Source organism: Scylla paramamosain, chromosome 23, assembly GCF_035594125.1.
Source record: "Scylla paramamosain isolate STU-SP2022 chromosome 23, ASM3559412v1, whole genome shotgun sequence".
NCBI classification, from domain to species: Eukaryota; Metazoa; Arthropoda; class Malacostraca; order Decapoda; family Portunidae; genus Scylla; species Scylla paramamosain.
In genome coordinates this window covers 4,068,126-4,092,985 of record NC_087173.1, presented here as the reverse complement: position 1 = coordinate 4,092,985, position 24,860 = coordinate 4,068,126, and the positions used below count along the sequence as shown (strand labels likewise).

Sequence of the window (24,860 nt, the reverse complement as noted above, 5' to 3'; positions counted from 1 at the left end):
GTTCCCTGATACTACCACAAATTAATCATCATAATCATCATCAGCAACAGTTTTTGTCCAGCACAGATAATATAATTTGCAACAGAAAAAATGTACATTGTAGTTTTTTCATAACGAGAGAGAGAGAGAGAGAGAGAGAGAGAGAGAGAGAGAGAGAGAGAGAGAGAGAGAGAGAGAGAGAGAGAGAGAGAGAGAGAGAGAACCCTTTAAGAACAAATTTACTTAAGTATAACAAACGGAAAACTATTAACAATCTCTCTCTCTCTCTCTCTCTCTCTCTCTCTCTCTCTCTCTCTCTCTCTCTCTCTCTCTCTCTCTCTCTCTGTATATCTATCTACCTATCTATTAATTTGCCTATATATCCATCTATCCACCCATATCATATAAACAAGAACAAGAAAACAAGAGTCAGACAGACAGACAAAGACAGACAGACAGGCAGACAAACAAGGCAGACACAGAGACAGACAGACAGACACACAGACTTAAGACAAACGAAGACAGAGACAAACAGAAAGGCAGACAGATACAGACAGATGGAGACATACAAACAAATAAATTAATAACAGATGGAAACAGAGATAAGTAGACAGACAGATAGACAGACAGACAGACTAAACACTACATGAATTTCACAGCTTAACTTTAAGGGACTTTTTAATCCTTTTTTTCTCCCCTTCATCCGAATCAGACCGGAATCCGAGGCAGGCATACATGTATCCGGCACACAAAACGCGCTCTTCTCTACCGGAATGTAAAGTTAACCGGAGGAATATTTTTCCCAGATTCATTGAAGTTATTGTTACTCTGGAAAGCTGGAGAACTGTACGAGTGGTGATGGTGGTGGTGGTGGTGGTGGTGGTGGTGGTGGTGTGTGTGTGTGTGTGTGTGTGTGTGTGTGTGTGTGTGTGTGTGTGTGTGTGTGTGTGTGTGTGTGTGTGTGTGTGTGTGTGTGTGTGTGTGTGTGTGTGTGTGTGTGTGTGTGTGTGTGTGTGTGTGTGTAACATTACTGAAGTCAAGCTCATAATAATCCATGTTTTAATAGCAAATCATCGCTTTTTAATCAAATTTGGGGATAAACGTGTGTGTGTGTGTGTGTGTGTGTGTGTGTGTGTGTGTGTGTGTGTGTGTGTGTGTGTGTGTGTGTGTGTGTGTGTGTGTGTGTGTGTGTGTGTGTGTGTGTGTGTGTGTGTGTGTGTGTGTTCAGGTTAACTCCTCCCGCCTCTCAACTTTCGCTGGAAAACACAACTCGCTTCACATAACTTGGCTCTCTCAAGTTGTGTGTCTTATTACAACTATTACTCCTTGGCAGCTTCGCGCATCGCTTGTTCTCCTTCCTCTCCAACTTACCCCTTACCACCCACTCCACTCCACTCCACTCCACTCCTTCTCCACCCCCCTCCCTCCTCCCCCAGCCACCTGCAAAGCCTCCCCAGCACTTCCCACTTGTTGCAGTTGTTGTATAATTTTCGTTAACGTTGTTATTTCACTTCCATTCGCTTTATGCACGTGTTAAAAACTCCCCTTACTAAATGGTTTAATGGAGCCTGAAATGCTGCTGTACCCTGTTAACAAATGGAAAATGTTCTGCCTCTATTTCCCCCCTCTCTCTCTCTCTCTCTCTCTCTCTCTCTCTCTCTCTCTCTCTCTCTCTCTCTCTCTCTCTCTGAACTTCTTCTCACGGGAATTATAATATGCTATAAAAACAAACTATCGAATTTCAGACTCCATCTTATTCTCTCTCTCTCTCTCTCTCTCTCTCTCTCTCTCTCTCTCTCTCTCTCTCTCTCTCTCTCTCTCTCTCTCTCTCTCGGAAGCACTTTATTTTTCACGTATTTTGATCACAATCTGGGAAAAATAAGTAAAACACTGTAGGGAAAACACGACGAGCTTTCCTGTCACCCAGTAACTGTAAATTGCTCCCCGGTGAGGAAAAACATCCCCGCTACTCTCTCTCTCTCTCTCTCTCTCTCTCTCTCTCTCTCTCTCTCTCTCTCTCTCTCTCTCTCTCTCTCTCTCTCTCTCTCTCTCTCTGTCCGAGAGAGACAAGATTTTAAGGAAAAGAATATATGTCCTTACCATCGTTTTCACACACACACACACACACACACACACACACACACACACACACACACACACACACACACACACACGAGAGAAAAAAAAAGAAAAAAAAACGAAAGTAACACCACGGTGAGCAACGAGAGAAAAAAAAAAAAAAAACTCGCATCATTTCATTCCGTTCCTAATGCAGCGCTGGAAAGGCCATGACAGCGACATAATTCCTGCACAATTGGACCAACCAACTTCCCGTGGGATGAACTTGGACTTGATAAATATCTGGGGAGGAGAACGTTAGCGAGGATAATGCCACGAGAGTAACACGCTGATGTACACACACACACACACACACACACACACACACACACACACACACACACACACACACACACACACACACAAAGTTTCCGGAGTCTGCTGAAGGAAGGAAGGAAGGAAGGAAGGGAGGAGTGGGCTGTTGCAGGAAGAGTAAGTGGAGGAGGAGGAGGAGGAGGAGGAGGAGGAGGAGGAGGAGGAGGAGGAGGAGGAGGAGGAGGAGGAGGAGGAGGAAGAGGAGGAGGAGTGACCTTGACATCTACTAAATCGAAGTGTTTGTCCCACCAGAATGAAAAGATTGAGAGAGAGAGAGAGAGAGAGAGAGAGAGAGAGAGAGAGAGAGAGAGAGAGAGAGAGAGAGAGAGAGAGAGAGAGAGAGAGAGAGAGAGAGAGAGAGAGAGAGAGAGAGAGAGAGAGAGAGAGAGAGAGAGAGAGAGAGAGAGAGAGAGAGAGAGAATGGACCTAAGTTGTGTAGGAAAAAGGAGGAAAAATTAAATAAATAAATAAAGAGAAATAAAGGACAGTTCAGGAGTTTTTTTTCTAGTTAAAGGTGAGAAAAAGAACATTAAGTTGAAATTCAAGGATGTTATTCACCTCACGAAAGGGTAGAAAGTGGTGTCATAAGTGGTATTTTTCCCCTTAATGCGACAGTAAAAAGAAAGAAAACATGGAGTGTAGAGGGCTTGTTGCTTGCTCCCGAATAAAACAAAGAAATAAAGGGAAAAGGAAAAAGAACAAAAAACGGATCTAAAAAAAAGCGTGATTCCTTCTGAGCATTAAAAAAAAAATGATCCCTACAAAAAATCAAATGACTTCAATAAAATATAAAAGTAAAAATATCGACTTTTTTGTGCATTTAAAATTAATACCAGACTTACCAATCCTACCCACAAACAAATTTCCGGCTTATTCACTTATAAAATCTCTCAGGCACTTAAACTACCATCCACTTCTTGATTAATTTCAGAACCTTTACTTAAGGGGATATCTGGCCAGTAGGGAAAATTAAACTGACGATTATTAATGACAAACTGTAATCGAGGGAGGAAGGAAAATGTAGGTAAAGATCTATTAAGTAAATTACATATTTTTCACCACGAGAAGAGAAAAATTACTTTGTTTGGACTCTATCTCGCGCCATTAGTTAAGAGGGAGGGAGGAAAGGAGGCTAGGAGGGAGGAAGAAGGAAGGGAAAGATGGAGGGAGGAGGGACGGAGGAAGGGAGGGAGGGAAAAGGAAAAAAGACCTTGGGAACAATGGAAGGGTGAACTGGAGAGAGGAGAGGAGAGGGGAGGGGAGGGGAGGGGAGGAGAAGGGAGAGGAGAGGAGAGGAGAGAGAGAGAGAGAGAGAGAGAGAGAGAGAGAGAGAGAGAGAGAGAGAGAGAGAGAGAGAGAGAGAGAGAGAGAGAGAGAGAGAGAGAGAGAGAGAGAGAGAGAGAGAGAGAGAGAGAGAGAGGACGGAAAGGGGGAGGGGAAGTAGGCAAAACAGGTTAAAAATGGAGGCAAAGGAGGAACGTGACAAAAATAAATGAAGGGGGGAAAAAGGGGAGAGAAAATAAGAAGAGACGGAGCGGGGAAAAAAATAGAAAATACGAAGGGAGGAAAGAAGATAAGGAAAAAATAAGTTTAACATTCATTTATAATTAATTAACTCAGTCTTTTCAATAAACTTTTATACTTATTTATTTGTGTGTGTATTCTTGAACACAATATTCCTTCTGTGTTATAGTGATAAGGCTGAAATATATAACACAACACACAAAAATATGGCGGAGGAAGTGTGTGTGTGTGTGTGTGTGTGTGTGTGTGTGTGTGTGTGTGTGTGTGTGTGTGTGTGTGTGTGTGTGTGTGTGTGTGTGTGTGTGTGTGTGTGTGTGTGTGTGTGTGTGTGTGTGTGTGTGTGTGTGTGTGTGTGTGTGTGTGTGTGTGTGTGTGTGTGTGTGTGTGTGTGTGTGTGTGTGTGTGTGTGTGTGTGTGTGTGTGTGTGTGTGTGTGTGTGTGTGTGTGTGTGTGTGTGTGTGTGTGTGTGTGTGTGTGTGTGTGTGTGTGTGTGTGTGTGTGTGTGTGTGTGTGTGTGTGTGTGTGTGTGTGTGTGTGTGTGTGTGTGTGTGTGTGTGTGTGTGTGTGTGTGTGTGTGTGTGTGTGTGTGTGTGTGTGTGTGTGTGTGTGTGTGTGTGTGTGTGTGTGTGTGTGTGTGTGTGTGTGTGTGTGTGTGTGTGTGTGTGTGTGTGTGTGTGTGTGTGTGTGTGTGTGTGTGTGTGTGTGTGTGTGTGTGTGTGTGTGTGTGTGTGTGTGTGTGTGTGTGTGTGTGTGTGTGTGTGTGTGTGTGTGTGTGTGTGTGTGTGTGTGTGTGTGTGTGTGTGTGTGTGTGTGTGTGTGTGTGTGTGTGTGTGTGTGTGTGTGTGTGTGTGTGTGTGTGTGTGTGTGTGTGTGTGTGTGTGTGTGTGTGTGTGTGTGTGTGTGTGTGTGTGTGTGTGTGTGTGTGTGTGTGTGTGTGTGTGTAAAAGTTGGTACTACATTACAATGAGAGAGATAATTAAGCCTTCCTTCCTTCCGTCCTTCTTTCATGTGGCAAAAAACAAATGTTAGCCAGCGAGAGAGAGAGAGAGAGAGAGAGAGAGAGAGAGAGAGAGAGAGAGAGAGAGAGAGAGAGAGAGAGAGAGAGAGAGAGAGAGAGAGAGAGAGAGAGAGAGAGAGAGAGAGAGAGAGAGAGAGAGAGAGAGAGAGAGAGACCTATCCCCCCACTCTCCTGCCACACACACACACACACACACACACACACACACACACACACACACACACACACACACACACACACACACACACACACACACACACACCTAGTAACCATCAATAAAGCACAACAGACCATAAAATAAAAGCACATAAATAACAAGAAAATCCATTTCTCACCACTAGTGTTTTTTTAAGAACCATGACAAATTTATCGTAGAAAAAAAGAGAGCATAAAACTATCTCATATTTTTGCCTTGCATATAGAGAGATCCAGAAATAAGTATCGGTACTGTATACATTTGTACTTTTGTCTCTCATTTTTTGTATAATTTTGAGAATATGGTAAGAAAATAAGAGGAAAAATAATTGAAAAAAGCGGCGATGATTAAACACATTCATATTTTAGCTGAAAAGAGGCAGGAATACACACAATACTCTCCACATGTACCTTGAACACCTTATGAATATCAGAGAATTAAAAAGAGGAATTTCAAGCTTATATCAAAATAATTCTAAGTCTTTTCCATCACTCTTCCAAAGGACAACTCAGTTAAGATAATTCAATGGCGAGCTAATAATGTCGAATAGGGGAGACTTATGTAAACTGTATTAAGTAGAATTACATTACTATTACCGAATTAAATGTAAAGGGAAAAGCAGCAGACATATGTAAAGAGTGATGTAAGTTTAATTAAGGGCAAAACTGTTGTAGGAAGCTCTCTCTCTCTCTCTCTCTCTCTCTCTCTCTCTCTCTCTCTCTCTCTCTCTCTCTCTCTCTCTCTCTCTCTCTCTCTCTCTCTCTCTCTCACATCACTCTTTTCCCTCCCATGATAAGGTTTCTTCGCCTCTCCATTTCCTCTTTCCTCCCTTCTCAAAGTGCCATGAATCTTCTCTCTTCTTTTTTTCTCCTCCCTTTTCTCTCTCTTTCATTTGCTTCTTCCTTTTTATTCCATTTTACGCGTCATCAACTTCCTCCTACCTCTCTCTCTCTCTCTCTCTCTCTCTCTCTCTCTCTCTCTCTCTCTCTCTCTCTCTCTCTCTCTCTCTCTCTCTCTCTCTCTCTCTCTCTCTCTCTCTCTCTCTCTCACTCTTAAGGTATTTGCTTTCTCTTTTTATGTTCCTTTCAATATACTCCCTTAGCTTTAATATATATTCCAACATCCTTACTATTCTGATACTAATGCATACATAACTAACTTTTTTTAATCCAATTTTCATCCCTAGTCTTTTTCTTTTTATTTCATCTATTATGATATTATTGCGGAATTTTTTTCTACAATTTTTATCTCTAGCGTTTTTCATTTCATCTATTCTAATACTAAAACGTAGCTGCTTTTTTTTTTTTATAGAATTTTCATCTCCATAGATTTTTATTTATTTAATTCCCCGGAACCGGAAATTTTTTTCTTCGTTCTGACCTTTTTTTTATTTCCTCCCCACTTGTACAACAGCATTCAAACTTTCACCAGATATGACCTTTTATTTTTTCCTTTCCCCGTATAACAATAACAGAATGCTCATCTGCTCTCACTTTTTTTTCCTTTCCTCACTGTACAATAAAAAAAAAAAAAAAACTAACATATCTTGTAACAAAACAAAAACTTCAATTTTCTCTCAATCATGTAACCGTGTTAATATTTCCATCTATTCTGACTTTTTTCTCTCTTTCTCTCTCACTCGCTTTAACACCAGTATCACGTTATTTTTCCTCCTTTTTTTTCCCCACCATCTCTGTTACTGGAGTTGCCTTGTGTATTTACTCGGTGCTCACAGCAGTGAAAAAATCGGCAAACTGGATAGAAACATGCAGAAAATACAAGAAATGGAGAGACAAGAGATCAAAAAAGGGCACAAGTGGATAGAAGAGGATAGATAATAGAAGAGGTGGAGGATAGAAAACGCTTGAAGTGATAGAGAATAGATGATGGAAGAGGAATGGAGAAATGGAGGACTGGAGATGATAGATGACAAGGTGAGGGTAGATAAGATAGAAGAAATAAAGACGATGGAAGAGGACTAAAAAAAAAAAAGATTGAAAATGACAGAAGAAATGGGAAATAAAAGATGGCAAAGAGAACAAAATATATTAATGAACAATGGAGATAAAAAGAAAGAATGGAGAAAAAAAAACATGATACTCGCTTCAGGAATATAAACAAAAGAAAAGCAATGCACTTAATATTTGTTCGTGGAAAATCCTTTGATAGACACTAAGGAAAGATGATTAACGGGGCAACGGGACACTTGGGCAACTAGGAAAGGGTAACAAGGGTAGTGATGAATATTGTATTTAAATTAGGTTAGATGAGAAAGTATAGGAGTACCACAATGAAGGTTATGTACTGAGAAGGTAAGTGTTAAGTTAGGTCAGGTTAGGTTAGGTTAGGTTAGGACAGGTTAAGTTAGGTTAGGTTAGGGCATATTAGGTTAGGTGAGGTTAGGTTAGGTTAGGTCAGGTCACGTTAGGTTAAGTTAGGACAGGTTAAGTTAGGTTAGGTTAGGACATATTAGGTTAGGTGAGGTCAGGTCAGGTTTGGTTTGATTTGATAAGGTACAGAAGAGCTATATTGAATGCCACGTGTTAGGAGGGTGGACGTCATGTTACCGGAAGTTGAATCAAAAGGTATTACGAACAGAGAAAAGCACACGATACGTATATATTATTTTTTTTCTTCCTCCACGTGCAAGCAAAATCATCGAATCACAAACTCACCTTTAATACTGAATAATTTGCAGGTGTTTATTGACGCGGTTCCCGGAGTTTTAATTAATCAACAGGTAACTTCCCCACTCCCATCCCCACTCCGCCCCACTCCAGGCCCTCTCCCACGCAGCGCAGGAGGCAGTGGTTTAATGCATTAACTGGACGCAAAATATTTTCCCCTCTAGATTGTTTGTAATGAAATTAGTACGTACGTTTGGATTTGAAAACAACAACAGTGACAGCAGTAGTAGTAGTAGTATTGCCGTAGTAGTAGTAGTAGTAGTAGTAGTATAGAAGTAGAAGTAGTAGTAGAAGTAGTAGTAGTAGTAGTAGTAGTAGTAGTAGTAGTAGTAGTAGTAGTAGTAGTAGTAGTAGTAGTAGTAGTAGTAGTAGTAGTAGTAGTAGCAGTAGTAGTGTTTTTGTTATTGTCGTTGTAGTAGTAGTAGTAGTAGTAGTAGCAGTAGTAGTAGTAGTAGTGTAGAATCGGAAGCGACTCCAAACCAACGAAGATCAAAAGTAAATAAAAACATCAAGATGGTCAAACATATTAAATTTTTCTCTAACAATTTACATTTCTGTTTGTGGGCTTATCATTTCACTAACTTAGCTTTTGCAAGGCGAGAGCAAACTTAATGAACGTAGATTCAATTTTCTGAAACTTGAACATCCTTGGATAAGCAATATGCCACCTCTTCTCTCTCTCTCTCTCTCTCTCTCTCTCTCTCTCTCTCTCTCTCTCTCTCTCTCTCTCTCTCTCTCTCTCTCTCTCTCTCTCTCTCTCTAGTCCACTACCTCATATTTATCTCGCACAGCTGCTTCCTTTCCTTCCAAGAAGTAATAACGTTATCAATACCTCTGTGGAAACAACTGGAGAGAGTAACCGAATCTATAGTGTATCCCGAGGCGCCCTTCCCTTCCTCTCCTTTCCGTATCTGGCTTAATTATCTGTCCTTCCTTGAAGCCATCGCGTGAATACTCAATACTCACAATACTAATAAATGAACCTCACAACAGTAATATGATAGAGGCGCAGTCTACCTTGTGAGTAACGAAAGGTTAAATTCATCCCGTATGGTCTTTTCTTTCTTCCCAGAAGCGGTGGAGTTACCAATATCCTCAATATTAACACAATACGCAGCCTTACTCATTTTTATTCCTTCAGACTCTTGATCCTCTGACTCAACACACTCTGCAAGTAATACTGTAGGGGAGCTGTTCAATAACCCATTTTAAGATGATACTGTTCGGTAATCCACTAATTACGTACTAGTCGTCTATTCTACTGAAACTTTACTTTCTATAATTTCCTATATTTATCTTTTTGGGAACCACAAACTGCGCAGGCCTTTTCTCCTTCTCGTTTTCTGTCCTTTACCATATACTATAACACATTAATGAAATAAGTGTGACAGCAACGTTCAATAAAACACTCAGCAACACGGCATTAAGCAACGATTATTACATCCATAAGTCGAGGTGTTGGGCAGCCGTGTGTAAACCATTTAGGGAATGATCAGCAATTACAGTTTTTTCTCTCGCTTATGTCCAACATTTCGCAACGGGAATGAGTGAATGATGTCGTAACAATGCGTTCATATGGTGTCACAACGGGATGGAAGAGGAAAGCTGTATTGTATGAGGTTATTAACTGTTGACGTAATGGTTGGGTAAACTAACAAGCTGCAATGAAATATTCCGGCAATCACACTTGATGGCCAAGAAAATTGGATCTTTGAATATCGGAAATAATTTACTATTACCAGTATTACTCTATACATTTACAGATAGCATTTATCACGTTCTGGTCAGTATTTTCTCTCAAAAGAACTATTTTCAAAAGGTCACAGAGATAATTAGATCCCCATGATGCCTTTCCTCATCAGTGGCACATTTAAAAAATCTCTCATGAATCACAACACATTCGAAGCCCCAGTAACATACATAACACCCCATTGAAATTAACTGAGACAAGACTCCGGGACATTTGGGAGTGCAGGCCTTTATAGTGTGAAAAGTAAAGTGCCTAGCTTCCACTGGTCAGGCCCGCACCTCCCTCACGTCCCTGTCCAAACATTCCAATACACTGGTTCAGCCTCACCGAATAGCGGAGCGAGAGGCGACTGTGCAAGTGGACCAGGCGAGGAGAGGAGCATTCATGGGTTTACTCCCACACGAGTGTTGGTTGCGAGTGTGAACCGGCTCCAAATATCCCAAACGCAACCTTTCCCATTCCTGGCATTATTTCAACTAGTCTTCCTTGTGTGGTTCACCAATGTTTCCTCTTATGTTTCACTCAAAAGCAAGGAAAACTACATGAAATGGGAACAGAGGAGGAAACTTTTCTATTAGTATTATTCTACGTAAATTTCCAAACACGATTTATACAAGTTTTTCTTATATTCTTTGAAAACTTTTGAAAACACGCAAAATGTAGACAAAACGTTTCCAGTATGGTTTTAAATAAGTTTCACTGAATTTTCCGTAAAAGCGCCGAAAAGAAAGGCACAGAATATGATACAAGAAAAAGTTCTCTAATATGATTTTAAATTCCTCTATTACTTTTCCATCAGAAACACCAAATGCAATAGAAAATATGAAAGAAAAATCCACTTAGGCAGTTTATAATAGTTAACCTTATTTTCCCACATAAGAGAAAACGAAAACAATATAAATAAATAAATAAATAATAATATAAATAAATAATAATATGACATGTAAAACTCCCTCTTACATTCCCCACAGGAACACGAAAACCAGCACACATCATGAATAAAACGTACAGAAACAATAATAAACTTTTGAAACTCGAAAACAACAAACATCAACAACACACAAATAAGCACGAAAACAAAAACAAAAAACAAAAACTCACCCCCTCACAGACGGCAGCACTGGCAACACTCACCTGTGACAAAATCTACAAGAAAACAAAGGACAAGAGGGAGGAAGAAAACAGATAACAAGACCATAATTAAAAGTGTTTACCTTACAGACTCAAGCGAGGCAGGCTTTTGTCCCACTCAGGGTCCCACGGGAGGAGCACAGACCAGTGGAGGGAAGGACCAGGTGGAATAAGTGGGTGGAGAATGTCCAACCATTTCAGTCTGGTGTCCTTGTACTGAAAATTGGATACTGGTAAATGTTCATATTTTTTCGACTCTTCAAAAATTTAACTCAATGATACTGGCACATTTTTTTTTGTTTTTAATTCTTGATTTTTTAACTTTTTAACGATGACACGGATACAAGTAAATACTCAGTTATTGAAGTCTGCTCGTGTTGCTGTTTTTTTTTTTTTTTTTTTTTATTCAGTATTTTCTTGCAAGTCGTGGCGAGTTCTGGAATATGACGTGTTCAATGTGCAATTTTCAGGGGCAGTTTCATGATAGCTCGTCACTTCACACGCGTACTTTCACACCTCACACCGTATCTGCAAAAAATAAATAAATAAATAAATAAAAATAAATAAGTAAATAAAATAAAATGAGAATAAAAAAAATATGAGGAGACGAAGAAACATAAGCACTAAAACACTGAAATTCCATCAAATAAAATATTCACCAAACACATTTCACAAAGACTATGCAAGGAAATAATAAATGAAGCAATATTCTGAAAAAAAAAATGTATTCATATTTATGTATGTATGAAGGAGGAAGAAGGGAGAGGGAAGGAAGGGAGGTGAGTATGAGCTGTAACGAAGGGAGGGAGAAAGGAAGAGAAAGCGAGAAGGGTATTAGAGCAGAGAACAGATGTGATTGATTACTGTGCTGTTTAAGGTGTCGCGACAACTAACGGGACTGTCACTAGACTTGGACAGAGAGGGACGCTGGGAGGCAAGCAGGAAGCTGGTGGGGGAGGAGAGGGAAGGCACTGAATGATGTAGAGAGTGCGGGAGGGGTGGAGGAAGGGCGAGAAGGACTGACTTAGGCACTGGGGAAGTTGGTGAGAGGAAGGGAGGGAGGGAGGGAAGGAGGGAGACAGTGAGGAAGTTAGTTGGTGAGGAAGGAAGTGAGGCACTGGAGGGAATGGTAAGGGAAAGGAGGGGAGAAGATGGTGGTGGTGAGAGAAGAGATGTAGGAAAGGAAGTAAACCAGGGAATGAAGAAGGGAGGGAGAGATTAAATGACGTGTTCATTGAGGGAGAGAAAGGAAGATATTCGAAGAGGTAATACAGAAGGGGAGAGGAGAAGTTAGTAATATAGATGAGTTACAGGAAGGAAGGAGACAATGAAGCAGAAATAGGTAAGAGGCAAATGAAGAGGGACGGATAGATGAAGCTGTATACCCAATAAGAGAGAGACAGATTGAAAAAGATGAAGGAGAGGAAGAAAGAAGGGAGCACATAGAAGATAAGTGAGGTAACGTTGCAAAGGATTGAGAAAGAGAAGGAATGATATCTAAAAAATAAAGTTTAAGTGGAAAAAAATATATAAATATGAAAGAACGAGGTCATAAAATGCGAAGGCGTGATAAGAACTCAAGTTGAATGATTTACCTTATGAATAACTAAGATGTCACTATAACAGGGTCACATGGCGCCAAGAAGGAAGGGTGAAGAAAGAAGGCATTGCAAACAGAGGAAAAGGAGTAAAGCATAAAACGAAAGTAAGGAACAAGGAATTGGGAGAGTGATGGAAGATAAAACTATTTGCCTTTACACTAAACTGACAAGATGGAAAGCCGCAAAAAACATCTGGGGACGTTGTGTGTGTGTGTGTGTGTGTGTGTGTGTGTGTGTGTGTGTGTGTGTGTGTGTGTGTGTGTGTGTGTGTGTGTGTGTGTGTGTGTGTGTGTGTGTGTGTGTGTACGTACGCAAACTAGTTGTCACAGCGTGTTGGGAAAGATGACAAGGGAGGATATAAATATACCGGAGGTTTAGAGAGAGAGAGAGAGAGAGAGAGAGAGAGAGAGAGAGAGAGAGAGAGAGAGAGAGAGAGAGAGAGAGAGAGAGAGAGAGAGAGAGAGAGAGACGAAAGAAACATCTGGCAACCGCGTGATATGTTAACACCCACACCACCACCACCACCACAACCACCAGCCTTGCCTAAGTCTAGTTATTTATGATATTCTCTATGTGACAAGCGTGAAAATAAATAGCACGGTAATTTAACACACATCCTCCCTCGACACCTGCACTGCCGTCTACCTGTGATAAGGTGAAGGTGAAAATCAGAAAAGAAGGAGACAAGAGAGGAGATCCATTTACCTCTGAATACATTTGAGAAAAGTTGAGAGAAACGCATCTCTCTCTCTCTCTCTCTCTCTCTCTCTCTCTCTCTCTCTCTCTCTCTCTCTCTCTCTCTCTCTCTCTCTCTCAAGCACACGTGTCAAGTTTCAATCTGGGGACAATTTATTCAAAACTTCCCTAAAAGCTTTAAAAGTCATGGTCTTTATTTACAAAAGCTAATGGATGAAGCAAAGGTGACGCGAGCCTTTAGACTTTATGGCGTGTGTGGGAGGTCTGTGATAGGCTCTCTCTCTCTCTCTCTCTCTCTCTCTCTCTCTCTCTCTCTCTCTCTCTCTCTCTCTCTCTCTCTCTCTCTCTCGAACAGAAAATAAGGGGATAAGACAAGGTGTAAGAATCCATCAAGTCTAGAAGTGGTAGTCTCTGTATAAAATCTATCCATATTTGTCATATTTGTATGTATACCCATCTACCATTCCTATACATACATCATCCTTCTATTATTTACCCTATACACTCAGCATTCTCTCTCTCTCTCTCTCTCTCTCTCTCTCTCTCTCTCTCTCTCTCTCTCTCTCTCTCTCTCTCTCTCTCTCTCTCTCTCTCCCCACACCTATCCACATACCTTACCTACCCACCTATCTATCTATCCATTCATCTAACTATTCGTCTGTCTCCCTCTCCGGCAGTAAATATCAGCCCGCCATTCATGCATATCACTGTCATGCCTAGTGAATGGAACTCATCAAGGGTGTCAGGAATGAGCCATGGGTACGCCACGTGAGTCATGCGACGTGTCATGTGTGGGTTGAGGGAATGAAGTATGGGTCTAGGCGTGAGTGAAAGTCTAAGGCCACAAGTGCTGGGGATGTAAGGGCAGTGTTGTGGAGCTCAAAGTCAATTATAAAGGTGTGAATTATGACTCGCTGTGGTCGTAAGAAAACGTGACAGGTTCGTGAATAAGGAATGAAGTTGTCAATTGATCCTGAGAGAAAGTCAATGGGTCGGAGAGTGAATGAATGAATGAATGAATGATGAATGAATGAATGAATGAATGAACCATCAACACCATTGTCAAAATCAATTGAAAAATAAGGTTTCCACTGCCGGTTAGGGTGAGATAAGCCACGTCACACTGGTATGAGTTATCTTGGTATGGGAAATAGATATAAAGACAGCTAAAAAAAAAAAAAAAATAGAAGAAACCTACATACCACGTCGTAAGCTCCCTCCAGGCCTGTACTTATCTCTGTAAATTCTGAAAGTACTGTATATAAAGGAGGAGGCTTGCTAGGTTCTTACTCCCCTCATCACCACAGTCCAAGCCCTCATGTTATATACATAAATTAATGAAAAAAATAAATAAATAAAACATGGATATAATTATTTAAAACATCAAACACACACACAAATAATTGCTTACTACACGTAACACCAAAGTCAAGCATGGAAGACAAAGATAAATAAATAAACTGCGAGAAAGAACATTAAGGAAAACAAAAGAAATTAATAACCATCTACTAAAACACGCAATACCAACATAAAACAAGCATGAAAAACAAAGTAAAAAAAAAAAAAAAAAACTCGAGGAAAAAAAAAACAAAACAAAAAAACACGAATTATCACTTACTAAAACACGCAAAGCCAACACATAAACCCAACACACTTTAAACTCAAAAAAGAAAGTTACAGAACCTCACACAAACACACACTCGAGCACTTCACTCCTCCGCCAACTTCTGTGAGGTCGCGGATCACCAGCATTAAACATTTCCCCTCCTCACCCTACCTGAGCAGTTTTCATCAACTTACATCTGCCTGCAATTAACTAGGGCTTCCTGTAGAGGGGGACAGAGGTACTGTAGGAAGGGGAAGGCTGAGGGAACACGCGGATGGAGGTGATGAAGAACCTACGGCCATCAAAAGGGAAAAGGAAGGGGGAAGGAAAGGGGAAGAAGGAAGGAAGGTCAATCTGGGCTTCTGGCTTCCCTCACTGAAGCAGGTGCACTGAATATTGCAGGTAAAATCACAAGTCTTCAGGTAACTCACTGAGGCGGTGACTGGCTGATCCGCCGCGCGTCTTGGTGAATAATAAAGCGCCCGATAATTTACGGTGAATAATTCCTTTGAGGTTACGCTACTGATGATTAAACGAGGATGGATAGGTAGGTAGAGAGGTAGTTCCTGCGTCACATCTCTTGCCTCACTTAAATCACCTCGAGAAGCTGCCGGAAAATCAGTTCAAAGTGATAAACGCCCAACTTGTAGCACTATTTAATCATTTAATTACCAAACTTCTCTACAAATTAAAATATCGCGTATCACTTACAAATATACCAGGAACTTTCATCTTCAAATAATCTCAGTTTGGGTTGAAGCCTTAGAACTTATTATTGGTGTGTGGGGAAACTAATACAAATAGAAGAGTATTTGGATAAGGAGGATTCATCTCGGATTCTATAAAGGCTTTGATGAGACGCGGGGTTTCTCAAAGGATCAAAACAACGAGGAACTTCAACTTATGTATCATTGGTTTTCATTTAAGTGCCTCGAGGGATTGCTACTAACTAAACAATTCTCTCTCTCTCTCTCTCTCTCTCTCTCTCTCTCTCTCTCTCTCTCTCTCTCTCTCTCTCGTGAGGAGCGGACGTCGGCTGAGTAAAATTCTCCTCATTAAAGATAATTGGAGGCACTGAGTGGCCCGTCAACCCGACTGACTAAAAGCTTACACAAAAAAGATGACACATGGGGCAGGGATGTAAATGTTGGAGTCTCTCTCTCTCTCTCTCTCTCTCTCTCTCTCTCTCTCTCTCTCTCTCTCTCTCTCTCTCTCTCTCACTCTCTTGGCTGCCTTGGTGTTAGTTATTTGTCTCCCCTTTCTATTTTTTCCATCTTTCCCTTCTTTCCTCCTCGCTCCCTTCCTCCCTCTGGCTTTGAACTTCTACCAGCATTTTTTTGCCGCATTTTTTTTCTTTGCGTCTTTTACTTGTGGAATACAGGTGGTAAATGTGTGTGTGTGTGTGTGTGTGTGTGTGTGTGTGTGTGTGTGTGTGTGTGTGTGTGTGTGTGTGTGTGTGTGTGTGTGTGTGTGTGTGTGTGTGTGTGTGTGTGTGTGTGTGTGTGTGTGTGTGTGTGTAAGTAGTGATGGTAATAGCTATAGTAGAAGTGGTGGTGATAGTAGTAGTAGTAGTAGTAGTAGTAGTAGTAGTAGTAGTAGTAGTTGTTGTTGTTGTTGTTGTTGTTGTTGTTGTTGTTGTTGTTGTTGTTGTTGTTGTTGTTGTTGTTGTTGTTGTTGTTGTTGTTGTTGTTGTTGTTGTTGTTGTTGTTGTTGTGGTGGTGATAGTAATTATTGTTTTGTTGTTGCTGTTATTGTTATTGTTGTTTTAAGAAGAGTAAGCAATGATAATGATAATGAAGTGATGATGATGATGATGATAATAATAATAATAATAATAATAATAATAATAATAATAATAATAATAATAAAGCAACAACAACAAGGAAAAAACAATACTCAACTTCCCATTCCAAATCATTCTCTCTCTCTCTCTCTCTCTCTCTCTCTCTCTCTCTCTCTCTCTCTCTCTCTCTCTCTCTCTCTCTCTCTCTCTCTCTCTCTCTCTCTTCCTTCCTTCTCTACTATCTTTCATCTCATTTATTTACACGAGACATCAAAGCGGGCAAGAAAATCATTATCCTTGCCCTGTAATTAATCCTTCCACCAATTAAGACTAAGGTGATCAAAGCATTTAAATCCCACGGAATTGCAACCACCACCACCACCACCACCATCACATTCACACAAACCCCACCCAGGTGCTAATGGTCCCAGTATCTCCTCGTTACAAGTCAGCGGTACAATTACATGCATTACACCGATTATTTGGTTTCATATACAATTATCAGTTCAATTAGACTGGCGCATCGCACACCCAAAGGCACATCAAAGGAAGATTCGACTTACACACGACTGATCTAATCGCGCTCATTTATTTATTTTTTTTACATAATTACGTGTATAGGTAGATGATCTTATAGTGTGTATGTATCTCAGTCTGTCTGTCTGTCTGTCTGTCTGTCTGTCTGTCGGTTGGTTGGTTGGTCTCTCTCTCTCTCTCTCTCTCTCTCTCTCTCTCTCTCTCTCTCTCTCTCTCTCTCTCTCTCTCTCTCATACTAATGATCTAGCTATATTTCTTGCTCCATCCAATATTCAGGTCCCACGAGAGAGAGAGAGAGAGAGAGAGAGAGAGAGAGAGAGAGAGAGAGAGAGAGAGAGAGAGAGAGAGAGAGAGAGAGAGAGAGAGAGAGAGAGAGAGAGAGAGAGAGAGAGCTGTCGGACTGCTGTTGGACTAAGTTCTGAAGGGAAGTTGTCGATGGCAGATAGACAGTTGTTGGAGAAGACGCTGGCGGTGAGGGTGACGATGGTTGTGGTGGTGGCAGCCATTGATGGTTAGTGCTGGCTGTGTTTGTGGTTAGTAATAGTGATGGTGGACGAGGTGGTGGTCGTGAGGAGAGAGTCGTAGGGCAGTGGAAGATTGATGGTGGCTGTCGAGGTAGTGGAGGAGGAGGAGGAGGAGGAGAGTGCGTTTGAAGGATAAAGGGGGAGAGGAGAAGGAAGGGAGGAAGGATGGAAAGAAGAACGTCATGAGTAAAGAGGAATTGAGAGAATGAAGAGAGGAAGGTAGAAAAAAATCGCGAAAAACGAGAAATACGAGCGAAAAAATAGAAAAAAAGGGAAAGACAAGGAAAAAATAACGAAAAGTAGCTGGAAGATAAAAAAAAAAGCGAACACGAAAGAAGAAAAAGAAAGAAACCAGATAAGCGAGTGATTGGAAGGTTATGGAATGGAATAGGAAGGGGACAGAAGCGGGGAGAGAGAGAGAAAGAGAGAGGGAGAGAGAGAGAGAGACAGGGAAGTAAGGGAAGGGACAGATGAAGCCAGCAGCAGCGAGGGATTGGGGAGAGAAAAATCCCATCATACCGGATAGAATCAAGACCAAAAACAGAGACGGGAATAAAAAGAGGGAGAACAAAATTGGCCAGTGGAAAGAAACCAAAAAAAAGCGCGAAGGGCAGAAACGAAGGGAACCAACAAGCCCTGGGATGGATGGCGGAAAATGCAGTGGTGTTGATAGTGGCGATGACCGTTCGTGTGGAGGGAGGCTGAGGTGGAAGAAAAAGGCGTTGGTTGTTGTGGCGGTGGGAGATGATGTAGGGAGAAAGAGAGAGGGAAATTCATAGGAGGCAGTGATGGAAGTAAGGAAAAGGGAGGGAGAAGGAGAGAAGGCAGTGACGGAATGGAGGGCGAGACAGTAGTGATAAGAAGCGATGGAAGGATATGAAACAAGAAGAATCTATACATACAGATAAAAGAGAAGAAGGAAGAACTGTACAAAACAACCAAGAATAATGAAGAAACCAGATAACTACGTAACGAGCATGAAAGAGAGGTGGGGGGAAACAAGTGGGGGGAGCGGGAGGGTAAATGCAAGAGGAAGGAGGACAGAGGTGAACTGCAGGAATACCGAAGTTGTGTAAGTTGGTGGTGACAAGACTAATGTAGCGGGGAGGTAATGCTGGTGGCTGGGTGGAGAGGATGAGAGGGCAGTGGTAGTAGTGGTAGTAATGGTGGTGGTAGGCGGTGGGGCGCGACAGAATCGGTATGGGTGTAGTAATGGGTGTTGGTGATGGTGATGGTGGTGGCGGTGGTAGTACTGCAGTGAACAGATGGAAGAAGAGCAGAGGAAGAAAAGAGGAGAGCCACGGAGGGAGGGAGAGGTGGAAGCAGGAGTGCAGAGGAGGGATAAGCGGAACAATGGTTGGAGTGGGGTAGAATGAAGGAGGAATACAACGAGGAATGATTAGAATATGTAGAAATTAAATGAAAGCACGAAAGTGACAGAGCGTGGAAAGGAGGAAGTTGTGAGAAGAGAGACGGAGAAAGAGAAAAGAGGGAAAGCGAGGAAGCCGGTTGAACGTCGGTGAGAGAGAGAGAGAGAGAGAGAGAGAGAGAGAGAGAGAGAGAGAGAGAGAGAGAGAGAGAGAGAGAGAGAGAGAGAGAGAGAGGTGGGGAAGGAGGCGAAAGGGAGGGAGGGAAGGCGAAAGGAGGGAGGGAAGGAGGCGAAGGAAAGGAGGAGGAGGAGGAGGAGGCGAAGGGAGGGAGAAGGGGGGGCGAACGAAGGGTAGAAAGGAGACGAAGGTAAGAGGGAGGCGAAGGGAGGAGGGAAGGAGGCGAAGGGAGGTAAGGGGAAGGAGAAGCAAAGATGAGGGAAGGAAGGGGGAGGGGAATTAGGGAGGGAGGGAACGAGGAAGCGAAGGTAGAGATGGAGGGAGGAGTTGTGGAGGGGAAGCAGAGGGAGGATGGCCGGGGGGAGACGAAGGGCGGGAGCGTGTAGGTGGGGGAAAGAGATGCGCAATAAGTGACAAATATTCGTAAGTAATCATAACAACAACACAAGAGAAAAATAACTTAATCAAACACGTCGCCTATGTATGTAATAGAAAAACGATGAAAAAAATAATTAGGGAAGGTACCAACTACCAATCTATAAATACAATGACCCCTTAACAACACCAAATAACCACCACAATGACGATGTATACTTCTAATCACTCATGGAAGCAAACCACACATTGAAAAACAAAAATAAAAATAAAAGATTAGAAACCATTGCCTCCACTCCCTCTCCTTGTTTCTCTTGATAACGCTCCCTCTCACCCTCCCACCCCGCACTCCCTCCCTCTTATCCCCCCACCTGTGACATAAGTGGCGTCGCTAGCCGGTCTCCTCTTCCAACTCTTCTCAACTCACCCGCCTCAGCCGGTTCACGCTTTTCACCCCTCTCAGCCTTCTCGTTTCTATGTCACTGTCACCTGTTCACGGGAGGAAGCGGCAGCGTAACCCGAGACACCTAAATGTCAACGGATCACCTATGGAGTCTATGAGTGGAGCAAGAGAGGCAAGAGTAATAATACTATACCTTCACGGTGGATACCTCTCACGGACTGACGCTTCTTCCTCTGTGAATAGGAGAGCAGCAGGTGATAGAATTCTAGCGAGGAGATAATTGTGTTTTCTAGACCACAAAGTCCACTATTAGGAGACGTGTACTTGGCGAAAAACTGCTCCACACAACACGTCAGCATCGTCTCTATCAAATCGTCAACTTTTCAATCTATCTTCAATAATAAAAGTAGTGATTTTAATAAGGGTTACGAAAGAGCTGACAGCTTCACGTGTTCGATGATCTAATGTTGTCAGTGATTGGCTGACCAGGGTGATGCCTGGACCAACTAGCAGCGAGGCGCAGGTCACGTGTTAGCCTTGCCCTTCAGGTTCACGTTTCAACAATATTTTGTATTTCTAGTGTGCTTAGAGTGTTTTCTTAGTCCGAACAATACTGGAACGAGGGTAAAATGAACAAAAAATCACCCTTGACGATTACAACTTAAGACACGCCAGGTAGAATAAAAGAAGTAATAAGTCTAATAATTTGCTTATAGGTTAGAGCTGTCCTTTCATGTTTTATATATAGAAACGTGTTGCAGGTTCCCTTTCATGGCGATTCAGATAAACATAAACGATACCCGTCTTTCAGTCTATGTAGTGGTGGTGGTGGTGGTGTAGCATCATGAAATACGCGTATATGAGTGTTAGAAGCAACATGTCGCCACGAGCGTAACCTAGCAACAGCTCTCTCTCTCTCTCTCTCTCTCTCTCTCTCTCTCTCTCTCTCTCCATGTTACTGCTATGAAAAGTTGATGAACACTAACTCGACTCAGCTAGAGAATCAATATAACGCTCAGCTTCATTTTAGAATACGTACGTACATTTTTCCTCAGCTCTCTTTTAATTTTCCTTTACGTAACACTCTCGACGTTCTCATATTCCTAAAAAATGTAAATACGAGCCTGATAACATATAGAAAACTGAGAACCACCTTGATTTGACCTTCATTTCCTTCTTCCTTTCGCACCGTCTGAAAGGCAGGAAGGCACCGCCACCACAACCGCCAGCGAGATATTCAATTTTTTACCGCCATTTCCAGTCGGTGGCGAACCCTCTCAATATGAGCAAAGTTTTAATCATATTCAAATATTTCACAGCATTCGTGCCTGCTTGTCTGAAATGATGGAAGTCAGATTGCAATGCCTTAGACTTGCGTGGGAGAAAAGAAAAAGGAAGAGGAGCAGGAAAGCAGGAAGAGGAAAACACACACTCTTTCTCTGCATATTCAGTGAACGAAAACTACTAAGAATCTCTATACTTTCTATAAAAATAGTCACAAGTAAACGATATTCAGGTCCGTAAGTTGCTGTAATAGACTTACATAAAATTCTTATGAAAACAGCTAAGAAACACTTATGGTGCTCGGAGCTTAGTGCAGACCCAACCCTCGCCTCACTGTTGCAGTAGGTATTTAAATCAGATATGAGAGAAATGAACAAAATTTTACTTTAATAGCGGCCTCTACTGATAACCTAATGCAAGCTTATCTTGTGCTCTCCCCGCTGCTGTGAATTGACGAAAGCTCTCACGTAGTTTACTTAATCCATGAAGGAAAAATATTCGTCTAAAATTTGATGATGATTGTATTACTCTCCTGGCAGCCTAATGCAGTGCGTCATTTTCTCCTCCTCGCTATGAAGTGACGAATGTTCCTGCATTATTAATGAATCTAAGTATGCTCTCACAAATCCCCTGCAAGCTGCTGTAACAGATGGCAAGTGCTTCTGAAATAGCTAAGGAATACATTGCTTTACGAATGAAAAATATGCTGCAATTTTTTTATTTATTTTTATTTATTTTTTTTAATCTAGCTTGTCGTGTGCGTAGAAGCCTCCTCCTCTACCTCATGCGTATAAAACTCGGAACACACTCGAGAACGTATGTAGAATCTAATTTAATATCCTGGTTGAGAAATACAATAGGAAGTAAACCTGAAAGCTTAATATAACCGGAATCTTCCTGTAGCTTCACGTTCCCTAAGAAGAAGGCTAATCTAAACCCATGTCTTGTTGTACTGGCCTCGTCCTCACATCCTCTAAACGCACTTGACAGAAGAAGAGGATGCCAAGGAGCACTCCTAGCCTCATGCTGTCCTAACTTTCTCCATTTATAAGACCCAAATGCCACTCGTCCTGTTCACAGCAGAGTGGTCCTTGACGAGGCTGGAAGGACAATGCTCTCTGACAAATAACATCGCGTCACCCACGTTACCCTGAGGAAAGTGAGGGAGAAGTACGCGGTCTCACGAACTCCGGCTCTGTTATGAGAGACGGAGCGGCAGGATTCCTCCGTCCGCCGCGCGAGGGAAACGAGACAGCCACTTCCCTGATGTTAAAAAGATTTGGTAAAGAATGAAGGGAGAGACAGCAGCCCACTCAGTCTCAAGTTGTGTGTGTGTGTGTGTTAGGCAATGTGAAAAAAAATAAATAAATAAAAAAATTGATAGATAAATAAAGTAAAGAAAAGAAAGAAAAAAAAAAAGAACCGTTGAAACGTAGTAGTACAAAATTATGGCACCTATAGTAACAGTAGTAATAGTTATAGTGTGTGTGTGTGTGTGTGTGTGTGTGTCACCCTCACCTCTCCAGCAGCTTCCCAAACATGCACCTGATCTTCTATATATACCTAACACTGCTGCCATTCGTCATAAACCTTGGCTGCCACTGCTGACATGTTTCCTCCTTCCCCCTCACCACTATTTTTTCCCTCCATTCAGGTCTGTCACCACAACCATTAGGTAAGCGTCATGCGTCTGGCAGCCCTGACACGCTTCCCAGGTCCTGAATGCTGCCGCCGCCTTCTTGAGTGTCCAATTTGTCGTACAGTGACAATTGAAATATTTTAGCACATTAACCCCATGGAAAATATATGCCCAGTGAGCCTCATACATAACAGGGTGCGGTCCTGCGCTGCGATATTTCTGTCACGATGCGCAGGTGTTTCTCGGATGCTTTAGACAAGTGGGGTGTTCCGGAGACGCTCAGCAAACATGATAGAGTGTGTACTGTGTTGCCTTCCCGTACTCTGAGATCAGCGCGCCAAATTTGAATTATTCTGACCGTGAGGAGCAACTCTTTTTCCTTTTCTCTTTTTCTTCCTTGTTGTTTACGTGATGTAGATGAAACTCGAGACTTGAAAAGATGATGAAGGTGGTTATTAAGAGGTTGTGAAGTCTCTCTCTCTCTCTCTCTCTCTCTCTCTCTCTCTCTCTCTCTCTCTCTCTCTCTCTCTCTCTCTCTCTCTCTCTCTCTCTCTCTCTCTCTCTCTCTCTCATACATGGAAAACAACACAAATATAGCGTTCATTATACATTTATCACTTCTTTGCTTTACAATACTAATGATGTCACAAGGTAAACAAAACACGCAATTACAAAGTTTAATGAAATTTATCGAACTTTTTTTTCACTTACACTTCCATGACCTTCCTGGAGATCAAATCATGCGAAGGTGGAATCGAGCTCATTAAATCTTGCCCCTATCGGAAAATCGTATCCCCAGGTCAACGCACACGACCATAATAAGCAACATCTCCTGTTTTTTTTTTCCTTTTTTTTTCTTCTTTTGATTATTTTCACCGTAAATAAACTGGACAAGCTTTTCTTTAATTATTTTACGTATTCACTTGTTTTATGTGTTTATTTGATGATCTATTTATTTTGTCATGTCTTATTTATTTGATTAAGTTATCTATCGTTTTATTTATTTATTCATTTTATTCTATTTTTATTTGACTTTCCTTGATTGATTTTTTTTTTTGCTTTTCTTTGAGTTTGCACGAGTGGAAACGTGAGTGAGCGTTCTTCTTCTTCTTCTTCTTCTTCTTCTTCTTCTTCTTCTTCTTCTTCTTCTTTTCTTCTTCTCTTCCTCCTCCTACTTCTTCTCTTCCTCCTCCTACTTCTTCTTCTCCTCCTCCTCCTCAGTAAGTTTCCCTAACATTAGATAAAGAAAGAAAAAAAAAGAAAAGGAGGAGAAAAAATATAACCAAAGAGAAACAAAAGAGCGTGTCTTGCTAAATACCCTTCAACGCTGCCCCTACAAGCCCTTACATGTTTATACAAGTCTGTACAAACCTACAAGACAAACACAAGGCACAGGTAGACGCGACAGGTGTACCAGATATTCCACGTTGATTATAATGACTTGTATAAACAGCTACAAAAAAAGGAAAAAAATCTTCCTAAGGTAAATATTTTCCCAAGAATTACGAACTCATTATTAACATCATCCTTCTTCCGCTCTCCTTATTTCCTTCTTTTTCATCCTTCTTTCCCTGCTCCCTCCTTTCACTCGAGTTTATTTTTTTCTATCTTCCTTTCATTTTATTTTATTTTCTATGTATCGTTCTGTTCCTTCCTTCCTTCCTTCCTTCCTTCCTTCATTCATTCATTCATTCATTCATTCATTCATTTCATAAGTGAGTTTACCCTCTTCTTTCCTTCTTTCTTATTTCTTATTTTATTCTATTTCTTTACTCTCCCTCTCTCTTTCCTCTTTCCAAAAACATTTCTCCACCCTACCTTTCTCTCTCTCTCTCTCTCTCTCTCTCTCTCTCTCTCTCTCTCTCTCTCTCTCTCTCTCTCTCTGTCTGTCTCTGTCTCAAAACACGCATTCCTCTCTCTCTCTCTCTCTCTCTCTCTCTCTCTCTCTCTCTCTCTCTCTCTCTCTCTCTCTCTCTCTCTCTCTCTCTCTCTCTCTCTCTCTCTCTCTTTCCCCTTCTCTCCCCTTCCTCCAAACACACGTTCCTTCCTTCCCTTCTTCCTTCCTCTCTTGTGACACCTGAACTAACTAACCTTCACCTCACACACCTGTCACAAATACACCATTCCCTTCCCTTCCCTTCTTTCCC

General features: G+C 41.6%; 1 long non-coding RNA gene across 2 annotated transcripts in view; it reads right to left on the bottom strand.

The window, feature by feature from the left end:
- Positions 1 to 24,860, bottom strand: part of LOC135112454 (uncharacterized) — a 144,839-nt gene that overhangs the window by 91,728 nt on the left and 28,251 nt on the right. Inside the window, exons 1-3 of one of the 2 annotated variants that reach the window (XR_010274396.1) lie at positions 19,984 to 20,177; positions 11,073 to 11,246; positions 10,802 to 10,934 (exon numbers count right to left, since the gene is read on the bottom strand). This is a non-coding gene — a long non-coding RNA (uncharacterized LOC135112454). Of the gene's footprint in view, positions 1 to 10,801; positions 10,935 to 11,072; positions 11,247 to 19,983; positions 20,178 to 24,860 lie in introns of those variants that run through there. The other variant, XR_010274395.1, reaches the window with a different exon arrangement.